An 8,976-nucleotide genomic window follows, 5' to 3' on the forward strand; every position below is an offset into this window, starting at 1 on the left:
GATATCGCGACACACCTGATGAGAACCTTTCCATCTACACCTACACACCCATTTGGCTCCTGAATGTGGAAGTAATTTATTGCTGATCAGTTTTTTATACAAAACAGCTCATTCTCCAGATCACACATTGGATTCATCCGATAGGTGAGAATGACTTTAAAATTATTCCTCGATCACATCATCAGTATATTCCTGTTATATTGGAAAGGGAATTGTCCCTTTTTATTTTTTATTCAGATTAATAATGGGATCAATATAGATTTGACGCGTTCAGGCAGAGAAAACGTCTTTAGCAATATTGGTGTTATTATTCTTTCAGCCTTTTACTCGGTGTAAATTTTGATGCTGTTAAACTGGTCAGAACCATAAGATCATCATCACACTGATTGTTGAGTCAGTACAATGTCGTGTTAAATGCGTGTGATTTGATAAGAGAAACAGAGAACCGTTTTCAAAATTGTTTTCTTTAAAACTAAACAATTAATTTCTGACTGAGATTTCCCTGAAAGTGAATCTGATTTAGGCAGAGTAGGAGGGAACAGCACCGGCTGAGAAACTGCAGAAGATGGGAGAATCTGGCATTTCCAGTCATTGACTGATCACAAAAGAAAAGGAGAATGGAAGGATTCCATTTAAAATTAAAATAAAAAGTGCTGAAGAATCTCAGCAAGTCGGACAGCTTCTCATGACGAGAGACATTGAATCCCATGACTCTTCTTTGGAACTGAAGGGGGCTGAGAAATGATGGGATTCTGTTGTTAACAAAGGGAAGGAGGGGCGAGTAAACCAGGTGCTGAGGGGTCACAGAGTGGGCTTCTCTCCCCTTTGTCAGTAAATTAAATACCAGAGCACTTTCTAGCCCTTTGCAGCTCTGAACAAAGAGTCAGACCGGACTACGAACATTAACTCTGTATCTTCCATGTTGCTGCCTGACCTGCTGAGTTTCTCTGTCACTCCCGGTTTTGATTTACAATCTTCACCATCTGCTGTACTTGACTTATATTTGAGGATTGTATTTGAAAAGCAGCTTTCAGCTGCTGAAGTGAATATTTTATTTTATATCCATTCACCCGTATCAGGAATTGTGATGTTGCTGGAATGACTTTTGATCTTTTGTCTGTTCATTCATGCAATGTGGGTGTCTCTGGTTGGGCCAGCATTAATTGCCTGCTCCTAATTGCCCTTTGAGTGGCTTGTTAGAGCCATTTCAGAGAGCAGGTAAGAGTCAAATACATTGCTATGGCTCTGGAGTTACATACAGGCCAGATCAGGGAAGGGCAGCACTGAAAGACATTAATGAACCAAGTAATCCTTTATGACAATTGACAATGTTTACATGGTTGTCATTTGGCTAGTTTTTAATTCCATTTTTTTTATTGAATTCAAATTTCAGGATCTGCTTTGGTGGGATTCGAACCCATGACCCCAGAACATTAACCTGGGGTTCTGGATTATAAGCCTAGCATCTGTGCTCTTGCCTTATGGTCAGCTGCAGTCTGTGTGCTGGAGGTATACCCAGAGTCCTGGGAGGGAGGGATTCCTGTATTTTGAACCAACAATTTAGAAGGAACAGTGAGGGGTCCAAATTAAAACCAAAAGAACTGTGAATGCTCTCAATCAGAGACAAAAACGGAAGTTGCTGGAAAAGCTCAGCAGGTCTAACATCACATGTGAGGAGAAATCAGAGTTAACGTTTCAGGTGTGGTGACTCTTGCTGAGAACTACCCCAGTCACCGAACCCAAAATGTTAACTTTGATTTCTCTTCACAGATGCTGCCAGTGAGGGTTCCAAGTTGGGACGGTGTAATTGGTGAGAAACGTGCAGCAGGTGGAGTTCCCATGTCCTTTGTGTTGGTTGTGGTCACAGATTTGGAAGCTTTGTATATTTCTGCGGCATAGTCTGTAAATGATCCAGCAGCCATGGCACACCGATATAGGTGTTGTCAGAGAGTTCAAATTGGTACCAGTCAGTTTGTTCTGGATGGCATAGAGCGCCTTGCTGTGGCCAGTGCACTTGGCTGTTTCTCGAGATCCTGTGGAGTGATTGCAAATGGCTGAAGACTGGAAGCTGTGAATCTGAATTCTTCAGGAGGAGGCTGAAATGAATCATTCACTCGAAGCCTCAGGCTGTAGATGGTTATGAATGGTTTCACCTTGTCCTGTGCATTGATGTGCTGGGCTCACCCATTATTGACCTTTGTGTTGAGGAGTGGAGATTCCTCCTTGAATTACTTGTTCAACTGGCCACCACCATTCATGGGAGCAATGTGACATTTCAGAAAGTTGGCTGTGGGATCGTCCATTCTCTCTCACAGGCTGCTTCCACTGTTTCCTCCTACCAATACTGTCATGGACATCGACAACAGATTGGTTAAACAGAGAAACATGGGAAATAGGAGCAGGAGTAGGCCATTCAGCCCATCAATCCTGCTCTACCATTCACAGCATACAATTCCGTACCCTGTTCCCCTGCTTTCCATTAATCCCTTTAGTCCTATAAAACTCAGAACTCCGTCTTTGAAACATTCAATGTTTTGACGGCAATAATTGTCTGTAGCAGAGAATTTCACAGGCTCACTGTTCTCTGGGTCAAGAAATATCTCCTCACCTCGGTCCTAAATGGTTTATCCCATAACTTTAGACTATGACCACCACGTCTGCATTCCCTGGTCTTCAGGAACATCCTTCCTTCAATTTCCCTGTCTATTTCTGTTTGCAGTTTTGAGGTTTCAGTGAGATTCCCTGCTCATTTGTTTGAACTTCAGTGAATATATTCCTAACAATCCTCATCCATCAATCCTGCCATCTCTGTTTGCCTGTTTCTGATTCTCTGTGTCTGTCTCTCTCTTTCACTCTCCCTCTATCTGTTTGACTCTCTTTCTCTTTGCGTCTTTGATTCTCTCTCTCTCTTTCTCTCTCTATCTCTCACACACACTCTCTTTCTCTCTCTCTCTCTCTCCCCTCACTCACACACACACACACACACACACGGTATAAGGGGCTGAATGACATACTCCTGTTCCTATGCATATCCATAAGAAATAAGAGCAGGTGTAGGCATTCAGCCTTTGAGCCTCTTCCGCCATTCAATTAAATAGTGATTAATTTAACATGCCTCGCATCCACTTTTCTGCCCTTTCCCTATGACCCTCAATTCCTTTACACTCAAGAATCTACCTATCTCACCCTTAAATATATGTCAAGCCCCTTAAGAAACCATTCAGATCCAAGGTGAAATATTTGAAAAGCTGTAAATGTGTGTAATGTTTAATATTATATGATGGCTCTGTGTTAGCTCAGAAAAGTTATATACATTTTTAACACTTTGAAACTCATTACATTTTTGCTTTGTTTGTTAATGCAGCCTTACCGATGTGACCAATGCTCAACATCCTTTAATATGGAGATTAATCTCATATTGCACAAAGCTACTCACAATGCAATTGACCCGACTTGTCCCGTCTGCAGCAAGAAGTTCTCCCGTGTGGCCAGCCTTAAAGCTCACATCATGCTCCATGAAAAAGAGGAAGTAAGTTTTTTTACTGTTTTTAATCAACTTGCCCTTTATACCCAGTCAGATCTAAAATGAACCCTATTTCTTTACTTTCTTTATGCCAAAAAATTATGATAAACTAGAAAATGCCATTTAAACAAACCAGAAAACAATTTGCTGAAAAGATGTGAATATAAATTTATCCAGTTCTTAATAAGTTTTGAAACTGACAAAAAAAGAAGTGTTGAATGTTTCAAAGAAAACTAATTGAACAACTGTTTTACAGGATTATGATCTTCTGTAGCGATGCTTATGGTAAATTGGATGATTTTTCATTTTGTAAGGACAAGAAAGTTATACCATGTAATGTGCAACTTAAGAGTTGAGGAACAGTTTGTTCAGGGAAACGTTTTTTTAAATATTCAAATATGCTTAGCCATTGCTTCTCTCAATCATCCAGCATTTTAAGGTTGTTGCGTGTCAAAAGTGCAACATCATTTTGTGCAAGACATTATTTTACAACTTATTGTCTTCAGTAGTTTATAAAATTATTACAGGAATGCTAGAAATTTAAAATATCTATACTTATAATACACATTCGGTTAATCAATTAACATTTTTTATTGTCTGTTTGCTTCTGCCTCTGATTCTCTCTCTGTCTCTGACTCTCTGTCTGGTTCTCTGACTCTCTGTCTGTGACTCTGTCTGGTTCTCTGACTCTCTCTCTGTCTCTGACTCTCTGTCTCGCTCTCTGACTCTCTGAATTCTGTTGGATTCTCTCTCTATCCCAAGCTCATTTTGTTTCAATCTCTCTTTGTCTTTGACTTTCTCTCACATTTTCTCTGTTTTTCTGTCTTAGACTATCTCTGCCTGTCTTTCTCTTCTCTCTGTCCATCCATCTCTCTGCCTCTGACTCTCTTTGTCTCTGTCTCTGACCTGCCTCTCTGACTCTCTCTCGCTCTCTCTCTCTCTCTCTTTGTCTCTGTCTCACAAGAACTTTCTTCCCAATCTCAATTGCCTACCCAAGCATTTCTGGTTATAACCTTCCCTCATATTATCTTCCAAACTGGTCAATTTTCATTTTTCCTCATTACAACTTTTTTGAAGGATTTGCAACATTAGCTGTAATTCTGGAATGTAAGAGTGTGATTTCTCATCATAGGCACCTGCGTCTGCTTTGTCAATCCCTTTGCATTTCCAACAATTCATGAAGATTGGTCTCCCTGTTTATATTTACATTATGATTGACCTTTAGGTGTTCTGTTGGACATTGCTGTTTGCTTCATTGCTCACAGATCCTGTGTATCCTGAATGTGGAACCAAACAACACCTAACCCAGCCATCTTTACTCACTGCGTACAACCTTGGATCACAGATCTGTTCTCACAGGAGAGTTGACAACAATGTATAAAATCCAACCCAAACGTTAGGATCTTTTCTTCCCATTTCAGCTTTTCCCGCATTACTCTGGATGGTGACAATGTGGGTTGAAGAACGTTATATCAGTCGTCAGGTTTGGATTTAGTCACAAACTGAAAAAAAAATAGAAACTGTTGGAAAAACTCAGCAGCTCCAGCAACATCCATGGAGAGAAATCAGAGTTAATGTTTCATGTCCAGTGATCCTTCTTTGGAACTGATGGTAGCTTGATGGTAGGTTGGTATTTGTACAGAAGATTGGATGGGGAGGTGAGGAGACGAGGGAGAGAGGTGAGAGAGAGAGAGGGAGAGAGTCTCAAATAGACTGTGTGTGGGAGCAAACCCTGATGACAAGGCTGGGTGAGTGTGCATGTGCGTGTGTGTGTATATACGTGTGTGTCTATATACGTGTGTGTGTGTGTGCGTACGTGTGCGTACGTGTGTGTGTACGTGTTTGTGTGCATACATGAGTTTGTGCATGTGTATATACGTGTCTGTACATGTGTGTGTGCGCGTACGTGTGTGTACATGTGTGTACATGTGTATACGTGTGTGTCTGTGTGTTGGGGGTGTCAGGGGGGTTGGAGGAGATGGATTAGGAGATGTGGGAGTAAGGACATGGCCTCAAAAGGTTTGAACTTGGTATTAAGTCCAGAAGGCTTCAATGTCCCCAAGCACAAAATGAGGTGCTGTTCTTCCAGCCTGCGCTGAATTTCACTGGAGCGCTGTAGCAAGCCTGACAGAGATGTTGGCCAAGGAACACGATGGTTGTTGAAGTGACAGGCAACTGGAAGCTCAGGGGCAATTTTGCAGCAGAACATAGGTGTTCTGTGAAGTCGTCACCCAGTCTATGCTTTGTCTACTCAAAGTACAGAAGACTACACTGTGAACAGTGAATGCGGGAGACTAGATTGTGTGAACTACAGGAAGGTGTGTTTGGGCCCTTGGATAGTGAGGAGGGAGCACGTAAACAGGAAGTTGTTATACCTTCTGTAGTTGCAGGGATAGCTGCCATGAGGTTGTAGGGGATAGTTGGGAGTAAATGAGGAGTGGACCAGGGTGTCCCAGGGGGAACAGTCTCTGCAAAAGGCTAACAAGGGAGCGGAGGTTGGATGTGAGCATAAGAGGTACAGTTAGTAAGTTTGCAGGTGACAGCAAAATTGGAGGTGTAGTGGTGAGCGAAGAGGGTTACCTCAGATTACAACAGGATCATGATCAGATGGGCCAATGGGCTGAGAAGTGTGAGATGGAGTTTAATTCAGATAAATGCGAGGTGCTGCATTTTGGGAAAGCAAATCTTAGCAGGACTTATACACTTAATGGTAAGGTCTGGGGGAGTATTGCTGAACAAAGAGACCTTGGAGTGCAGGTTCATAGCTCCTTGAAAGTGGAGTCGGAGGTAGACAGGATAGTGAAGAAGGCGTTTGGTATGCTTTCTTTTACTGGTCAGAGTATTGAGTACAGATGTTGGGAGGTCATGTTGCGGCTGTACAGGACATTGGTTAGGCCACTGTTGGAATATTTCATGCAATTCTGGTCTCCTTCCTATCGGAAAGATGTTGTGAAACTTGAAAGGGTTCAGAAAAGATTTACAAGGATGTTGCTAGAGTTGGAGGATTTGAGCTATAGGGAGAGGCTGAACAGGTTGGAGCTGTTTTCCCTGGAGTGTCAGAGGCTGAGGCATGACCTTATAGAGATTTACAAAATCATGAGGGGCATGGATAGGGTCGGGGAGTCCAGAACTAGAGGGCATAGGTTCAGGGTGAGAGGGGGAAGATATAAAAGAGACCTAAGGCGCAGCCTTTTCACACAGAGGGTGGTACGTGTATGGAATGAGCTGCCAGAGGAAGTGATAGAGGCTGGTACAATTACAACATCTGGCATCTGGATGGGTATATGAATAGGAAGGGTTTGGAGGAATATGGGCCGAGTACTGGCAGGTAAGACTGGATTGGGTTGGGCTATCATGTCGACATTGACGAGTTGGAGCGAAAAGTCTACTTCTGTGCTGTACATCTATGACTCTCTGATTCTATATCAGAAGCCCTCCCTCATACACCAGCCCTGTAGCCACGTGTTCAACTGCACTCGATCTCTGTTCCTAGCCTCACAGATGAAATGTGCGGACAAAAGGGAGCATATCGCTATTGTGTGGGAGGGAAGAGGGGGTGAAGGCCGAAGTACAGGCCGAGTGTGGGACCCAGCTGAGGGCCCTGTCAATGACAGTGCGATGAATCCTCAGTTGAGGGAGATGTTGGATATTTCAGAGGCTCCCCTGTCGAAGTTGGCACTATCAGGACAGGAGACAGAGGACCTGGGAGAATGGAAGAGAGTCTTTACAGGAAACATGGTGTGAGGATAGGATAATCCCAGTAATTTTGGGTGTTGTTGGGTTTGTAGTGGATATTGATGGCCAGTCTATCCCCTGAAATGGAAACACAGATGTCAAGGAAGAGAAGGGAGGAGTCAGGGTGAAGATGAGAGCAGGTGGAAATTGGAACTGGAATTGATAAACTTTTCCAATTCAGGATGAGAGAAGGTGGCAGCACCGATGATGTCATCGATATACTTAAGAAGCAGGAGTACGACTGGATCAAGGAATGTTCCACATTCCCCACAAAGCGACAGTCAAACCTGGGGCCCATATGTATACCCATGGTGACACCTTGGACCTGAAGAAAGTGAAAGGATTTAAAGAGAAGTTGCTCAGAGTGAGGATGAGCTCAGCACCGTAGTTGACAGGGCCCTCAGCCAGGTCCAACCCAACTCACGCACTTCAGCCCTCACACCATTTCCCCCCCTCCCACAACACAGAGAGGGACACACATCCCCGGTCCTCACCTACCATCAGCCACATCCAGAGAAGCAGTAGCTGCCATTTCCACACCTCCAACAGGATGCTCCCAGGAAGTGCATATTCTCCTCCCCTTCCTCAATGGGAATGGTTGATGATTAGTGGTGAAATGATACATTATCTTGAGAGAGTGGATGTTGTGCCAATTCTTCTTTTATTATATTTTAACTGGATCCTAAGGTTAAAGCTTAGTGTTGGACCAATATAATCATATCTGGAATTTGCCTGTTAATACAATATAAAAGTTAGGGCCAAGACTATCTCCATAAAATACTTTAGGGTTTTGGTCTGTTCCACAGGTCATGTTCAGTCAGAGGAAAATGTGTTCACACCCTTTATCGTAGTTATTAAACTTGTTCTTTCAGTGTTTTAAAAGACGGAGTGTTTCTGTAGGTTCATGTGAAAATGTGAATGTATGTCTGGAAAATGGTACGAGAAGAGGGCTTTAGATTTCTGGAGCTTTGGCACCAGTTCCAGGCCAGCTGGGCTCAGGTTTCCCTTGAACAAACCTGGCTGGTTCTGGTTTGCTCTTGAGGGGAGCTGCTTCTGCTGTTGACTGGGTTTGAATGTGGTCATCAGAGGAATCTGAGAGGAAATTCAGGAATGAGAAAAACCACGCTGGTGACAGAAAGTAGAAAAGCTGGAAATGAAAGTAGAAAAGCAGCAGAAACAACATGACCAGGGTCAAATTACAAGAAAGTGTTAGAAAATCTCTAGCTGAATACACACAGCAATTGCGACAAGGTGGGTGAATTGACAGTGCTGGAGAGGAAAAGAGTGGATTTAATTGTGGTGATGGAGACTTGACCAAGACTGAGACATAGAGGGAAAATAGACAAAAGGAAAAAGAGATGTGACACTGCTGATAATAAAGGATGGTATAAGTGTATTAGTGAGAGAGAAGCTCTCAATGGAAGACCATGATATAGCATTTGTTCAGATGGAGAAACAACAAGGGGCATCAAGCATTGACCAGTGTGATTTTTATAGGTCTCCAAATATTAGTGATAATGTAGGGTATGGAATAAATAAGGAAATTAAAGGTGCATGTAACCAGGGCATTGCAGTAATTATGGATGATTTCAGCCCACATAATGACTGGGAAAACCTACTGAGCATCAATGTTGTGAAGGAAAATCTCCAGATATGTGCTCAAGCTAATTTTCTGCACCGTTATGTTGAGGAACCAACACGGGCCCATACCACATCCA

General features: G+C 42.8%; 1 protein-coding gene across 1 annotated transcript in view; it reads left to right on the forward strand.

Annotated features, from left to right (window-relative positions):
• Positions 1-1,787: 1,787 nt before the first annotated feature.
• The window catches only part of LOC122555684 (alpha-1,4-N-acetylglucosaminyltransferase-like), a 34,593-nt gene continuing 27,404 nt past the window's right edge, over positions 1,788-8,976 (forward strand). The window contains exon 1 of the mRNA XM_043701698.1: positions 1,788-1,828. The gene's annotated coding sequence lies outside the window, so the exon portion shown is untranslated. The remainder of the gene's footprint in view (positions 1,829-8,976) is intronic.

The sequence above is a fragment of the Chiloscyllium plagiosum genome, chromosome 13, assembly GCF_004010195.1.
Source record: "Chiloscyllium plagiosum isolate BGI_BamShark_2017 chromosome 13, ASM401019v2, whole genome shotgun sequence".
Lineage (NCBI taxonomy): Eukaryota > Metazoa > Chordata > Chondrichthyes > Orectolobiformes > Hemiscylliidae > Chiloscyllium > Chiloscyllium plagiosum.